This window comes from Oncorhynchus clarkii, chromosome 16 (genome assembly GCF_045791955.1).
Source record: "Oncorhynchus clarkii lewisi isolate Uvic-CL-2024 chromosome 16, UVic_Ocla_1.0, whole genome shotgun sequence".
NCBI lineage: Eukaryota > Metazoa > Chordata > Actinopteri > Salmoniformes > Salmonidae > Oncorhynchus > Oncorhynchus clarkii.
In genome coordinates, this window is record NC_092162.1 from 63,455,259 (window position 1) to 63,472,639 (window position 17,381).

A 17,381-nucleotide genomic window follows, 5' to 3' on the forward strand; every position below is an offset into this window, starting at 1 on the left:
AAAGAAGGAACAGCACGTCAGAAATCTGCTCAATGTAATTGAAGAATCCATACACTCTAACCACTTCTGGGAAATCACTAAACAACCAACAACACGAAGAATTATCTAACCAAAATGGAGATGTATGGGTAAACCACTTCACCAATCTTTTTGGCTCTATAACAAAGAACAAAGAGCAAAAACATATACATGATCAAATACAAATCTTAGAATCAACTATTAAAGACTACCAGAATCCACTGGATTCTCCAATTACCTTGAATGAGCTACAGGCCAAAATAAAAACCCTCCAACCCAAAAAGGCATGTGGTGTTGATGGTATTCGCAATGAAATGATCAAATATACAGACAACAAATTCCAATTGGCTATACTAAAACTCTTTAACATCATCCTTAGCTCTGGCATCTTCCCCAATATTTTGAACCAAGGACTGATCACCCCAATCTACAAAAGCGGAAACAAATTTGACCCCAATAACTAACGTGGGATATGTGTCAACAGCAACCTTGGGAAAATCCTCTGCATTATCATTAACAACAGACTCGTACATTTCCTCAGTGAAAACGATGTACTGAGCAAATGTCAAATTGGCTTTTTACCAAATTACAGTACAACAGACCATGTATTCACCCTGCACACCCTAATTGACAAACAAACAAACCAAAACAAAGGCAAAGTCTTCTCATGCTTTGTTGATGTCAAAAAAGCCTTTGACTCAATTTGGCATGAGGATCTGCTATACAAATTGATGGAAAGTGGTGTTGGGTGTAAAACATACGACATTATAAAATCCATGTAAACAAACAACAAGTGTGAGGTTAAAATTGGAGAAAAAAAACTCACATTTCTTCACACAGGGTTGTGGGGTGAGACAGGGATGCAGCTTAAGCCCCACCCTCTTCAACATATATATCAATGAATTGGCGCGGGGACTAGAAAAGTCTGCAGCACCAGGCCTCACCCTACTAGAATCTGAAGTTAAATGTCTACTGTTTGCTGAGGATGTTGTACTTCTGTTCCAAACCAAAGAGGACCTACAGCAGCACATAGATCTTCTGTACAGATTCTGTCAGACCTGGGCCCTGACAGTAAATCTCAGTAAGACCAGAATAATGGTGTTCCAAAAAAGGTCCAGTTGCCAGGACCACAAAAACAAATTCCATCTACACACCGATGCCCTAGAGCCCACAAAAAACTATACATACCTCAGCGGCACAGGTAACTTACACAAAGCTGTGAACGATCTGAGAGACAAGGCAAGAAGGGCCTTTGACTGTACAGAATGCTATTTGGCCCCAAACAGAGAGTACACTGTGGCAGAATACCTGACCACTGTGACTGACCCAAACTTAAGGAAAGCTTTGACTATGTACAGACTCAGTGAGCATAGCCTTGCTATTGAGAAAGGCCGCCATAGGCAGACCTGGCTCTCAAGAGAAGACAGGCTATGTGCACACTGCCCACAAAATGAGGTGGAGACAGAACTGCACTTCCTAACCTCCTGCCCAATGTATGACCATATTAGAGACACATATTTCCCTCAGATTACACAGATCCACAAAGAATTCGAAAACAAACTCAATTTTGATAAACTCCCATATCTACTGGGTGAAATACCAGTGTGCCATCACAGCAGCAAGATTTGTGACCTGTTGTCACAAGAAAATGTCAACCAGCGAAGAACAAACACCATTGTAAATACAACCCACATTTATGCTTATTTATATTTATTTGTACATTGTTACAACACTGTATTAATATATATATATATATATATATATATATATATATATATATATATATATATATATATATATATATATATATATATATGACATTTGTAATGTCTTTATTCTTTTGAAAATTCTGTATCGGTAATGTTTGCTGTTCATTTCTATTGTTTATTTCACTTTTGTATATTATCTACCTCACTTGCTTTGACAATGTTAACATATGTTTCCGATGCCAATAAAGCCCCTTGAATTTAATTTAATTTAATTGACAGAGGGATGGGGAAGTAGAGAGAGAGAGATAGAAACAAAGGGATAGGGAAGGAGAGAGAGAGACTTATGTTCCCACACAAACCTGTTCTACTAAAACACTGAAGCCTCAGGACAAGAACAACCATGATTATTGTTGTTACTGTTGTCCAGTTGACAATCTTGATTATTATTATTTTAATGTTGTTAATATTGTAAATGAATCACTTAATCTCCAAAGTACGCTGTGACAATATGTACATTGTTACTTCATGCCAATAAAGCAAATTGAATTGAGAGAGAGAGCAAGAGGGAGAGAGAGAGATGATGTTGTGCCTCTGTCCCAAACCAAAGAGGACCTACAGCAGCACCTAGATATTCTGCACAGATTCTGCCAGACCTGGTCCCTAACAGTAAGACCAAAATAATGATGTTCCAAAAAAGGTCCAGTAGCCAGGACCACAAATACAAATTCCATCGAGACACCGTTGCCCTAGAGCACACAACAAACTATACATACCTTGGCCTAAACATTAGCGCCCCAGGTAACTTCTTCAAAGCTGTGAACGATCTGAGAGACAAGGCAAGAAGGGAATTCTATGCCATCAAAAGGAACATACATTTCAACATACCAATAAGGATCTGGCTAAAAATAGTTGAATCAGTTATAGAACCCATTGCCCTTTATGGTTGTGAGGTCTGGGGTCCGCTCACCAACCAAGAATTCACAAAATGGTACAAACACCAAATTGAGACTCTGCATGCAGAATTCTGCAAAAATATCCTCAGTGTACAACGTAGAAAACCAAATAATGCACGCAGAGCAGAATTAGGGCGATACCCGCTAATTATCAAATTCCAAAAAATAGCCGTTCAATTCTACAACCACCTAAAAGGAAGCGATTCCCAAACCTACAGAGAGATGAACCCTGTCCCCTGAGCAAGCTGGTCCTGGGGCTGTGTTGGGTGTGTTTGTGTTTGTAAACAGAGCCCCAGGACAGCAATACAATTAGACCCAACCAAATCATGAGAAAACAAAAAGATAATTACTTGACACAATGGAAAGAGCATAGCCTTGCTATTGAGAAAGGTCGCCATAGGCAGACCTGGCTCTCAAGAGAAATAGATAGATTAATTGACATAATTTGAGTCAATTGGAGGCATACCTGTGGATGTATTTCAAGGCCTACCTTCAAACTCAGTGCCTGTTTGCTTGACATCATGGGAAAATCCAAATAAATCAGCCAAGACCTCAGACTTTTTTTTGTAGACCTCCACAAGTCTGGTTCATCCTTGGGAGCAATTTCCGAATGCCTGACGGTACCACATTCATCTGGACAAACAATAGTACGCAAGTATAAACACCATGGGACCACGGAGCCGTCATACTGCTCAGGAAGGAGACGTATTCTGTCTCCTGGAGATTAACGTACTTTGGTGCGAAAAATGCAAATCAATCCCAGAACAACAGCAAAGGACCTTGTGAAGATGCTGGAGGAAACAGGTACAAAAGTATCTATATCCACAGTTAAATGAGTCCTACATCGACGTAACCTGAAATGCCGCTCAGCAAGGAAATAGCCACTGCTCCAAAACAACCACAAAAAAATTGAGAATACGGTTTGCACATGGGGACAAAGATCATACTTTTCGGAGAAATGTCCTCAGGTCTGATGAAACAAAAATAGAACTGTTTGGCCATAATGACCATTGTTATGTTAGGAGGAAAAAATTGGGAGTGTAAGGATCTGGGTGTAGCTGGTGCAGAGGAGTCAGGCACAGGACAGCAGAGATGAGTAACACAAGGTACTTTACTCAAAATTTCCAAGTATATAAAGTAATACCAAGCCCACAAACATCAGACCGAAATTACAATAAAACAATCACGGACAAAAACCATGGGGAAAACAGAAGGTTAAATAATGAACATGTAATTGGGGAATTGAAACCAGGTGTGTAAAACAAAGAAAAAACAAATGGAAATTAAAAGTGGATGGGTGATGGCTAGAAGGCCGGTGACGTCGACCTCCGAATGCCGCCCGAACAAGAAGAGGGACCGACTTTGTCAGAAGTCGTGACAGGGGGGCTTGCAAGCCGAAGAACATCATCCCACCAAGAAGCACGGGGGTGGCAGCATCATGTTGTGGGGGTGCTTCCCTGCAGGAGGGACTGGTGCACTTGATAAAATTGATGGCATCATGAGGGATGAAAATTATGTGGATATATTGAAGCAACATCTCAAGACATCAGTCAGGAAGTTAAAGCTTGGTCACAAATGGGTCTTTCAAATGGACAATGACCCCAAGCATACTTCCAAAGTTGTGGCTTAAGGATAACAATGTCAAGGTATTGGAGTGGCCATCACAAAGCCCTGACCTCAATCCTATAGAAAATGCGTGGGCAGAACTGAAAAAGCGTGTGAGAGCAAGGAGGTCTACAAACCTGACTCAGTTACACCAGCTCTGTAAGGGGGAATGGTCCAAAATTCACCCAACTTATTATGAGAAGCTTGTGGAAGGCTACCTGAAACGTTTGACCCAAGATAAACAATTTAAAGGCAATGTTACCAAATACTAATTGAATGAAGGTAAACTTCTGACCCACTGGGAATGTGATGAAAGAAATAATAGCTGAAATAAATCATTCTCTCTACTATTATTCTGACATTTCACATTCATACAGTAAAGTGGTGAGCCTAACTGACCTAAAACAGGGAATTTTTACTAGGATTAAATGTCAGGAATTGTGAAAAACTGAGTTTAAATGTATTTGGCTAAAGTGTATATAAACTTCTGACTTCAACTGTACATACCCAGCGTCCAACAGAGCTTCAGGAGTTGTGACCCGTTTATGTTGGTTATGTTGTCGTAGTTGTGTCTAGGGGGAGGGAATGCTGTCACCTCCACGTAGGTGTTTGTCCCCCTTCTTGCTAATGGTGTCTGGTTCTTGTCCAGTTCTGGCATTTAGGTGGCCACAGACTAGTACGTCCCTAGTATGTCCCAGAGCCTGGAAATTGTTGATCTCCCCCTCTAGAATGGAGAATCTGTCATCATTAAAGTATGGGGATTCTATTGGGGGAATATATGGAGCACAGATGAGGACATTTTCCCCTAGCCAGATGTAAAATGTTCCTATTTTGACTAATTTAATAGTGTGGGTTAAGTCTGCCTTATACCAAATTAGCATAACCCCCTGAGTTTCTTCCCTGTTTCACATCTGGTAATTTGGTGGATGGTACTACCAGCTCTCTGTAACCTCGAGGGAAACCAGTGGGTCCCTCTCTGCCGTAGATTATGTTTTGGCGGTGTCGGAGGTTGAACTGTTACCTGTCTCCCCAGACTGTTACTTGGCTCCCAGACTGTTACCTGTCTCACCAGACTGTTACTTGCACGCCCAATTTTTCAGTTTTTGATTTGTTAAAAAAGTTTGAAATATCCAATAAATGTTGTTCCACTTCATGATTGTGTCCCACTTGTTGTTGATTCTTCACAAAAAAATACAGTTTTATATCTTTATGTTTGAAGCCTGAAATGTGGCAAAAGGTCGCAAAGTTCAAGGGGGCCGAATACTTTCGCAAGGCACTGTACCTGTCTCACCAAACTGTTACCTGGCTCCCCAGATTGTTACCTGTCTCACCAAACTGTTACCTGGCTCCCCAGACTGTTACCTGGCTCCCCAGACTGTTACCTGTCTCCCCAGACTGTTACCTGGCTCCCCAGACTGTTACCTGGCTCCCCAGACTGTTACCTGTCTCCCCAGACTGTTACCTGGCTCCCCAGACTGTTACCTGGCTCCCCAGACTGTTACCTGTCTCCCCAGACTGTTACCTGTCTCCCCAGACTGTTACCTGTCTCACCAGGCTGCGACTCCGTGCAGCCAATGGCAATGTCCGCTTTGGGTATAATGCCGGGAGCCATTTGTGGATTTGACAGCTCTAACGCAGTTCCACCTCCAACACCGCCAAAACAACCGCTATGGGGATGTCGGCTAAAGTGGATCTGATTGACTGAGCCAAAAGAAAGATAGAGTATGTGTGTGTGTGTGTGTGTGTGTGTGTGTGTGTGTGTGTGTGTGCATGTTCATGCTAACCCCAGTGAGGCGGATGTCTGGGTGTGAGAAGGTGTGAGGCAGGTCCACTCCCTCAGCCTCTCTACAACCGGTCAATCTGGCCAACCATAACCACCCCTGGGTTCCCTCTCCGTCTCTATGGCAGGGGTTAAGGGGGTTCTGACAGCCCTTGCTGACACACGCACGCACTCACGCAAACACACACACACACACACACACACACACACACACACACACACACACACACACACACACACACACACACACACACACACACACACACACACACACACACACACACACACACACACACACACACACACACACACACACACACACACACACACACACACACACACAGGGCCTCCCTGCTCATACCCGCCAGGCAGAAATCACCAGCAGCTTGCCAGAACCCATTCATCAGCCCCTCATACCCTGGCCCTGTCAGTCCCCAGCCCCGGGCCTGTAGGCCCCAAGCCAGGGGCTGGAGTTCCGGGCTCCCCGCCAGTCTGTCATGGTCCTGGGCCGCAGGCCAGCCCTGCGTCAGCTCTAAAGAGAGCGGGAGAGCCAAATGGCATGAGAGGAGTGGCCCCTGGGTACAGGAGTTACACAGAGCACTGAGCAGGTCAGTGAGCACCACAGACAGACTTAGACAGACTATGGCCAGGCTACCTTAATGACGACCCACACAGACAGACAGACAGACAGACAGACAGACAGACAGACAGACAGACACACACACACACACACACACACACACACACACACACACACACACACACACACACACACACACACACACACACACACACACAACACACACAGCACACACACACACACACACACACACTGCACACACAGCACACAAAGTCATGCACACTGTCTGTTCTTGAGCAAAAGTCTCCAAAACAAGACTTGGGGAAAGATTTTGTTTGGATTCAACTTTCCATTGCATATGCTCCTCGTTAAACAATTAAATTAACGCTTGAAATATTTTGTATTCTAATATGATTAAGTGGACGTAATTGTTTGAATTGGAGACTTTGGAATGGTCCACCTAATTAACACAGCAATAAATACTCATTTTTTATTGCTCCACACGCTGCGCTATAATTTGTCTGATTTTCATCATGTCGAGGGTTGAAATGCACTCTGTTTTATGGCAGTGCCAACCTGGGAGATTGATTATATTGGAGGAGAGCAGGCTAAAGCAATGAGATGTTGAATTATGTCTTGTTTTAAATGAGTGTGCCAACTCTCATCTGTACCTTGTGAGACAGGGTAGAGACACAAAGACTTGCACACACACAGACGTACATGTGCACACACACACACGTACATGTGCACACACAAACACACTAAGTTAGTTATTCCCACACACGCACAAATCTACAAGAGGTTTTGGTGGAGCGAATTTTTTTTCATTGTATTTTTTTTAAGATAACAATAATGTCCTGTTGATAAGTGTGCCGATGTTGATTGACAGTCGGTGAGGATTTGTGGGCGAAATGAATCACATTGTTATTATTTTATTGTGTTTAACCACTGTATCACCTCTTCATTTAGACAACATCATACCATAATGATAAACCTCTGTAATCTTTGTTCTTCAGGAAGTTAAACCTAACATCCATCTCTTCACCCTTATCACTTTGGCTTTCTCTCAACTCCATCTAAAGTTCTCCTTCTCTCTCTCACTCTCTCTCTCACTCTTTGACAATGACATCCAGTATTGGAATGTTTGCTGTGAAGAAGTCCTCTGTCAGGTTGTTAGACAGAATCAATTAGTCATGAAGAGAGAGGGGCAATCTTACCAGGGCCAGACCAGAGGGGCTACTGGATTCACACTCCACCTGGCTCTCATTTCTCACACTCTCCCCTCCTCCTCCTCTCCTCTCCTCCTCCTCTCCTTCCTCTCCTCTCCTCCTCTCCTTCCACTCCTCTCTTCTTCTCTCCTCTCCTCATCCTTGCCCCTCCTCCTCCTCTCCTCTTCTCCTCCTCCTTGCCTCTCCCCCTCCCATCCCCTCCACTCCTCTTCTCTTCTCTTCTCCTCTCCTCCTCTCATCTCTCCTCTCCTCCTTTCTCCTCCTCCTCCTCTCCTCTTCTCCTCTCCCCTCTCCTCCTCTTTCCTATCCTCCTCCTCTCCTTTCCTCCTCTCCCTGCCATTAAACCATCTTTAAATGCTCTTCCAGGCATCTGTAAATAACAATAGAAAAACTGTGAAGCCAAACACATGAATATAAATATAAAATTCCATGTCATTTAAGCAAAAGAAAAACAAGGCTAAAAGCCCAGTTGGAAAGCTTACGTTTTCACTCATAGCAAGCTAAAGCTAACAGGAAATGTGAACACGCCAGGCTTAGACACAGGACCATACAGACAGATATTCACCTTTAAATTGGTGTTAGCTTTACGAGATCTGGTGGGACATTACCTGCATATTCAGCTATTCCATGTTTCCATCCGTCCAGTGTTTATTTGTTATCCACAGTAAGCCCAGTGTAATGTGTGAGCTTAAACACCTAATTTCATTAAGGAGACTTTTACGAGCTCGCTAACTAGCCTGCCTGTCAGTCAGCGCTAAGGTAAGCTGCCCAGTTAGCGCAGGATGAAGTACACCCCATACACTTTTGGGTTTGCCCTCTAATGGTTGAGAATAAGATTTGGGGAGGGTAAGCTGATCCTAGATCAGTGCCTAAGGACATAATTGACCTGAAACGAAGACAATCCCTCTTCTGACTCGGTCCTCCATGGTATTAGAACGAGGGATTACCTGTCTCTTCCTTACAGCGTGATGACAACATCTGTATGTTTATGTTGAGTTTATTCTGTTATTAGTTCTCAACATTCGGCTTGATTCCACACCTTTTTGTGGCTTTTAGTTTTTTATGTGACTGTCATTTCTCACTTGCCAACAAGTTCCAAGCCACTGTATATCTTCTTTGCTGCATTCTTTAATGAAACATGTGACTGTTAAAGTTGCACTATGCAGAAATCGCTCCAACATTTCCTGGTTGCTAAAATTCTGACAGTTCGCCTAATTTCAGTTTATGTGACAAAATAAGAGAGAATCATTGTACCATCTAAACCACTGTGAAATATATTTTCCATGAGCAAAAATATTGTTGTTTCACCTGTTTGAAGTTGGTGTACAAAACTGAAAGTAAAAGAGTAAAAACAAAACTTAAGAATGGGAAGCATAGAAATAGTGCACATACAACAGGTCTACCACTTCTTAGAATTGCTTTGAAATAGAATGATATATCTATAACTCACATTTCTATGTGAATTTGGTCTGGTTGCCCATGAAAGTTAAATACTGCGACTTTAAATGAATAATGTTATAATTGGTGAACAGACATTGACAACAGAAGTAAACTATTTGTCGTACTATATTTAATCTTGAACATGAATAACTAAAGTCATGATCATAACAGGTGATAGAGAGTTCATTTAAAGCCCCTTGAATTGAATTGAGTTCATATACCTGTTATAACTGTGTTACATGGTCGCACGTTAATACTCCAATTGGTTTGGTTGACAGATGATCTACTGTCCATTGGAGACAGACAGCACTGTTGATTGATAGTCGACGGTGGGCGATGAGTCACTACTATATTTCCAAAAACCATTTTATATTTTGCTGATACGCTTCATGTGAGTTCATAGTAAAGCAAATGACTTCACCTTTGAGACTGTGAGAGCATCTGTCACTGTCACCTCTCTCTCTCTCTCTCTCTCTCTCTCTCTCTCTCTCTCTCTCTCTCTCTCTATCTCTCTCACTCTGTCTCTCTCTCTCTCTCTCTCTCTCTCTCTATCAATTCAATTCAATTCAATTCAATTCAATTCAATTCAATTCAAGGGCTTTATTGGCATGGGAAACATGTGTTAACATTGCCAAAGCAAGTGAGGTAGACAACATACAAAGTGAATATATAAAGTGAAAAACAACAAAAAATAACAGTAAACATTACACATACAGAGGTTTCAAAACAGTAAAGACATTACAAATGTCATATTATATATATATATACAGTGTTTTAACAATGTACAAATGGTTAAAGGACACAAGATAAAATAAATAAGCATAAATATGGGTTGTATTTACAATGGTGTTTGTTCTTCACTGGTTGCCCTTTTCTCGTGGCAACAGGTCACAAATCTTGCTGCTGTGATGGCACACTGTGGAATTTCACCCAGTAGATATGGGAGTTTTTCAAAATTGGATTTGTTTTCGAATTCTTTGTGGATCTGTGTAATCTGAGGGAAATATGTCTCTCTAATATGGTCATACATTGGGCAGGAGGTTAGGAAGTGCAGCTCAGTTTCCACCTCATTTTGTGGGCAGTGAGCACATAGCCTGTCTTCTCTTGAGAGCCATGTCTGCCTACGGCGGCCTTTCTCAATAGCAAGGCTATGCTCACTGAGTCTGTACATAGTCAAAGCTTTCCTTAATTTTGGGTCAGTCACAGTGGTCAGGTATTCTGCCGCTGTGTACTCTCTGTGTAGGGCCAAATAGCATTCTAGTTTGCTCTGTTTTTTTGTTAATTCTTTCCAATGTGTTAAGTAATTATCTTTTTGTTTTCTCATGATTTGGTTGGGTCTAATTGTGCTGTTGTCCTGGGGCTCTGTAGGGTGTGTTTGTGTTTGTGAACAGAGCCCCAGGACCAGCTTGCTTAGGGGACTCTTCTCCAGGTTCATCTCTCTGTAGGTGATGGCTTTGTAATGGAAGGTTTGTGAATCGCTTCCTTTTAGGTGGTTGTAGAATTTAACGGCTCTTTTCTGGATTTTGATAATTAGTGGGTATCGGCCTAATTCTGCTCTGCATGCATTATTTGGTGTTCTACGTTGTAAACGGAGGATATTTTTGCAGAATTCTGCGTGCAGAGTCTCAATATGGTGTTTGTCCCATTTTGTGAAGTCTTGGTTGGTGAGCGGACCCCAGACCTCACAACCATAAAGGGCAATGGGCTCTATGACTGATTCAAGTATTTTTAGCCAAATCCTAATTGGTATGTTGAAATGTATGTTTCTTTTGATGGCATAGAATGCCCTTCTTGCCTTGTCTCTCAGATCGTTCACAGCTTTGTGGAAGTTACCTGTGGCGCTGATGTTTAGGCCAAGGTATGTATGTACCATTATTTTGGTCTTACTGAGATTTACTGTCAGGGCCCAGGTCTGACAGAATCTGTGCATAAGATCTAGGTGCTGCTGTAGGCCCTCCTTGGTTGGTGACAGAAGCACCAGATCATCAGCAAACAACAGACATTTGACTTCGGATTCTAGCAGGGGGAGGCCGGGTGCTGCAGACTTTTCTAGTGCCTTCGCCAATTCGTTGATATATATGTTGAAGAGGGTGGGGCTTAAGCTGCATCCCTGTCTCACCCCACAACCCTGTGTGAAGAAATGTGTGTGTTTTTTGCCAATTTTAACCGCACACTTGTTGTTTGTGTACATGGATTTTATAATGTCGTATGTTTTACCCCCAACACCACTTTCCATCAGTTTGTATAGCAGACCCTCATGCCAGATTGAGTCGAAGGCTTTTTTGAAATCAACAAAGCATGAGAAGACTTTGCCTTGGTTTTGGTTTGTTTGGTTGTCAATTAGGGTGTGCAGGGTGAATACATGGTCTGTTGTACGGTAATTTGGTAAAAAGCCAATTTGACATTTGCTCAGTACATTGTTTTCATTGAGGAAATGTACGAGTCTGCTGTTAATAATAATGCAGAGGATTTTCCCAAGGTTACTGTTGACACATATTCCACGGTAGTTATTGGGGTCAAATTTGCCTCCACTTTTGTGGATTGGGGTGATCAGTCCTTGGTTCCAAATATTGGGGAAGATGCCAGAGCTAAGTATGATGTTAAAGAGTTTTAGTATAGCCAATTGGAATTTGTTGTCTGTAGATTTGATCATTTCGTTGAGGATACCATCAACACCACAGGCCTTTTTGGGTTGGAGGGTTTTTATTTTGCCCTGTAATTCATTCAATGTAATTGGAGAATCCAGTGGGTTCTGGTAGTCTTTAATAGTTGATTCTAAGATCTGTATTTGATCATGTATATGTTTTTGCTCTTTATTCTTTGTTATAGAGCCAAAAAGATTGGAGAAGTGGTTTACCCATACATCTCCATTTTGGATAGATAATTCTTTGTGTTGTTGTTTGTTTAGTGTTTTCCAATTTTCCCAGAAGTGGTTAGAGTCTATGGATTCTTCAATTGCATTGCAATTGCATCTATCTCTCTCTCTGTCTCTCACTCTGTCTCTCTCTGTCTCTCTCTCTCTCTCTCTTCATGACTACTATAACAGACCACTACACTCTCCAGTTAACTTTACTCTAACAGACCACTACATCCCCTCCCTTCAGTTACCTCTACTATAACAGACCACTACATCCCCTCCCTCCGGTGACCTCTACTATAACAGACCACTACATCCCCTCCCTCCAGTTACCTCTACTATAACAGACCAGTACATCCCCTCCCTTCAGTTACCTCTACTATAACAGACAACCACATTAACTCCCTTAGGTTATGTCGACTATAACAGACCAGTACATCCCCTCCCTTCAGTTACCTCTACTATAACAGACAACCACATTAACTCCCTTAGGTTATGTCGACTATAACAGACCAGTACATCCCCTCCCTTCAATAGACCACTATTATAGTAGACTAATACTCTACCTCCCTAGGCCCAGTCAGTCAAATTAATATCATTTTTCTCGCTGGCATAACACTGTAAAGCCTTTCATAAAATATATATAGTTGATTTCAGAAGTTTACATACACTGAGTCATTAAAACTTGTTTTTCAACCACTCCACAAATTTATTGTTAACAAACTATAGTTTTGGCAAGTCAGTTAGGACATCTACTTTGTGCATAACACAAGTTATTTTTCCAACAATTGTTTACAGATTATTTCACTTATAATTCACTGTATCACAATTCCAGTAGGTCATTTGAGTCAATTGGAGGTGTAATTGTGGATGTATTTCAAGGCCTAACTTCAAACTCAGTGCCTCTTTGCTTGACATCATGGGAAATCAAAAGAAATCAGCCAAGACCTCAGAAAAAAATGTAGACCTCCACAAGTCTGGTTCATCCTTGGGAGCAATTTCCAAACACCTGAAGGTACCATATTCATTTGTACAAACAATAGAATGCAAGTATAAACACCATGGGACCACGCAGCCGTCATACCACTCAGGAAGGAGTCACGCTCTGTCTCCTAGAGATGAGCGTACTTTGGTGTGAAAAGTGCAAATCAATCCCAGAACATCAGCAATGGACCCTGTGAAGATTCTGGAGGATACAGGTACAAAAGTATCTATATCCACAGTAAATCAAGTCCTATATAACTTGAATGGCCGCTCAGCAAGGAAGAAGCTACTGCTCCAAAACTGCCATAAAAAAGCCAGACTACGGTTTGCAACTGCACATGGGGCCAAAGATCATACTTTTTTGGAGAACTGTCCTCTGGTCTGATGAAACCAAAATAGAACTGTTCGGCCATAATGACCATCGTTATGATTGGAGAGAAAAAGGTGGACGCTTGCAAGCCGAAGAACACCATCCCAACCGTGAAGCATGGGGGTGGCAGCATCATGTTGTGGGGGTGCTTTGCTGCAGGAGGAAATGGTGCACTTCACAAAATAGATGGCATGATGAGGGATGAAAATTATGTGGATATATTGAAGCAACATCTCAAGATAGACCCCAAGCATACTTCCAAAGTTGTGGCAAAATGGCTAAAGGACAACAAAGTCAAGGTATTGGAGTGGCCATCACAAAGCCCTGACCTCAATCCTATAGAACATTTGTGGGCAGAACTGAAAAAGCGTGTGTGAGCAAGGAGGCCTACAAACCTGACTCAGTTACACCAGCTCTGTCAGGAGGAATGGGCCAAAATTCACCCAACTTATTGTGGGATGCTTGTGGAAGGCTACCTGAAGCGTTTGACCCAAGTTAAACATTTTAAAGGCAATGCTACCAAATACTAAATTATTGTATGTAACATTCTGACTCACAGGGAATGTGATGAAAGAACTAAAAGCTGAAATAAATGATTCTCTCTCTACTATTATTCTGACATTTCACATTCTTAAAATAAAGTGGTAATCCTAACTGACCTAAGACATTACATTTTTACTAGGATTAAATGTCAGGAATTGAAGAACTGAGTTTAAATGTATTTGGCTAAGGTGTACGTGAACTTCTGACGTCAACTGTATGAAAGGATTCCTTTATTAGGCCTGACGGTCTGTTTGTTAGTGAGTGCATGTGTCTCGTTATTGGGCTGCTGTGTTTGATGATCCTCTGGAGGTGAATATGCTCTCACGTCGGGGAACGATGAGGATACTGGAGTTCAGACCAGACTCACCCCATTGTGGTTTTCAGTGCTGTTTCAACCATGTGCTTTGTTTATACTACTATTATACAGTATGTTGTTCCCCTGGCACACTGGAATGGATGCTGAATGCTGGTTTAGTACTCACCACCATAACGCCTCTATGAACCTTTAATAACAATGTCTTAAACAAGTCAGAACCTTCCCTAGTATGTTTCATAACGTGTTGCAACATCTCCTGATATGTGTCATCTGTTTAGTCAGTAGTACTACTGCTTTTTCTGAATCAGCAGGGGACAGTAGCAGGGGGGTGATGTGAAGGGAGATGTGAGACTTGCTCAGCAGGGGACAGTAGCAGGGGGGTGATGTGAAGGGAGATGTGAGACTTGCTCAGCAGGGGACAGTAGCAGGGGGGTGATGTGAAGGGAGATGTGAGACTTGCTCAGCAGGGGACAGTAGCAGGGGGGTGATGTGAAGGGAGATGTGAGACTTGCTCAGCAGGGGACCGTAGCAGGGGGGTGATGTGAAGGGAGATGTGAGACTTGCTCAGCAGAGGACAGTAGCAGGGGGTGATGTGAAGGGAGATGTGAGACTTGCTCACAGGGGACAGTAGCAGGGGGTGATGTGAAGGGAGATGTGAGACTTGCTCAGCAGGGGACAGTAGCAGGGGAGTGATGTGAAGGGAGATGTGAGACTTGCTCAGCAGGGGACAGTAGCAGGGGGGTGATGTGAAGGGAGATGTGAGACTTGCTCAGCAGGGGACAGTAGCAGGGGGGTGATGTGAAGGGAGATGTGAGACTTGCTCAGCAGGGGACAGTAGCAGGGGGGTGATGTGAAGGGAGATGTGAGACTTGCTCAGCAGGGGACAGTAGCAGGGGGGTGATGTGAAGGGAGATGTGAGACTTGCTCAGCAGGGGACAGTAGCAGGGGGTGATGTGAAGGGAGATGTGAGACTTGCTCAGCAGGGGACAGTAGCAGGGGGGTGATGTGAAGGGAGATGTGAGACTTGCTCAGCAGGGGACAGTAGCAGGGGGGTGATGTGAAGGGAGATGTGAGACTTGCTCAGCAGGGGACAGTAGCAGGGGGTGATGTGAAGGGAGATGTGAGACTTGCTCAGCAGGGGACAGTAGCAGGGGGGTGATGTGAAGGGAGATGTGAGACTTGCTCAGGGGACAGGGGACAGTAGCAGGGGGGTGATGTGAAGGGAGATGTGAGACTTGCTCACAGGGGACAGTAGCAGGGGGGTGATGTGAAGGGAGATGTGAGACTTGCTCAGCAGGGGACAGTAGCAGGGGGGTGATGTGAAGGGAGATGTGAGACTTGCTCAGCAGGGGACAGTAGCAGGGGGGTGATGTGAAGGGAGATGTGAGACTTGCTCAGCAGGGGACAGTAGCAGGGGGGTGATGTGAAGGGAGATGTGAGACTTGCTCAGCAGGGGACAGTAGCAGGGGGGTGATGTGAAGGGAGATGTGAGACTTGCTCAGCAGGGGACAGTAGCAGGGGGGTGATGTGAAGGGAGATGTGAGACTTGCTCAGCAGGGGACAGTAACAGGGGGGTGATGTGAAGGGAGATGTGAGACTTGCTCAGCAGGGGACAGTAGCAGGGGGGTGATGTGAAGGGAGATGTGAGACTTGCTCAGCAGGGGACAGTAGCAGGGGGGTGATGTGAAGGGAGATGTGAGACTTGCTCAGCAGGGGACAGTAACAATGTTACATGAATCTGTCATGCAGAATATGGAATGTCAGAATATGGAATGTTCAGCTTCATTTTATGTTTCAGATTGTCAATAATAACCTCATGGTTTATGTGGTATCAGAGTCCAGACTATTTGAAACATTATGTACTCACTGTTATAACTTTGACCCACTGCATACACCCACCACACTACACTTCTAAGATAAATCCTAACCACACACTGCTCTGCAGTATACCCTCTACATTCTGCCCTGTCCAATCCTCCTCACTATGTTGCAGAGTAACAGATTTGTTTTCACATTATTGTGACTTCACAAGGTCTGTCTTCTGTCTCTGAGCGTTGCCAGGACTACCACTACTGTGACTGCTTGGATTTTAACATTAGAGTTCTTATCAGCTTCACCGGTATTATAGTTTACTGAGGTGGTGTGTGTGTGTGAGCCTTCGTGCATGTGTGTGCGTGGGTGTGTGTGTGTTAATGTGTGTGTGTGAGCCTTCGTGCATGTGTGTGCGTGGGTGTGTGTGTGTTAATGTGTGTGTGTGAGCCTTCGTGCATGTGTGTGCGTGGGTGTGTGTGTGTTAATGTGTGTGTGTGAGCCTTCGTGCATGTGTGTGCGTGGGTGTGTGTGTGTTAATGTGTGTGTGTGAGCCTTCGTGCATGTGTGTGCGTGGGTGTGTGTGTGTTAATGTGTGTGTGTGAGCCTTCGTGCATGTGTGTGCGTGGGTGTGTGTGTGTTAATGTGTGTGTGTGCGCGTGTGGATGTGTGTGTTTCACCAGAATAGCAAGGAGGAGATTGCCTAACATGAGCCAGCTGCATTGTTTTAGAAAAGCACAACTTGTCATGTAATTATGTTTAAGAACCTCGGTGGAATGTTAATCAGACTAAAGCAGAACGGATGGAAACCACATGAAAGGATGTGAGCATCACCAGAGTTCTGCTCTCTGTTTCCCTGGGCCTGCTCTCTGTTTCCCTGGGCCTGCTCTCTGTTTCCCTGGGCCTGCTCTCTGTTTCCATGGGCCTGCTCTCTGTCTCCCTGGGCCTGCGCTCTGTTTCCCTGGGCCTGCTCTCTGTTTCCCTGGGCCTGCTCTCTGTTTCCCTGGGCCTGCTCTCTGTTTCCCTGGGCCTGCTCTCTGTTTCCCTGGGCCTGCTCTCTGTTTCCCTGGGCTTGCTCTCTGTTTCCCTGGGCCTGCTCTCTGTTTCCCTGGGCCTGCTCTCTGTCTCCCTGGGCCTGCTCTCTGTCTCCCTGGGCCTGCTCTCTGTTTCCCTGGACCTGCTCTCTGT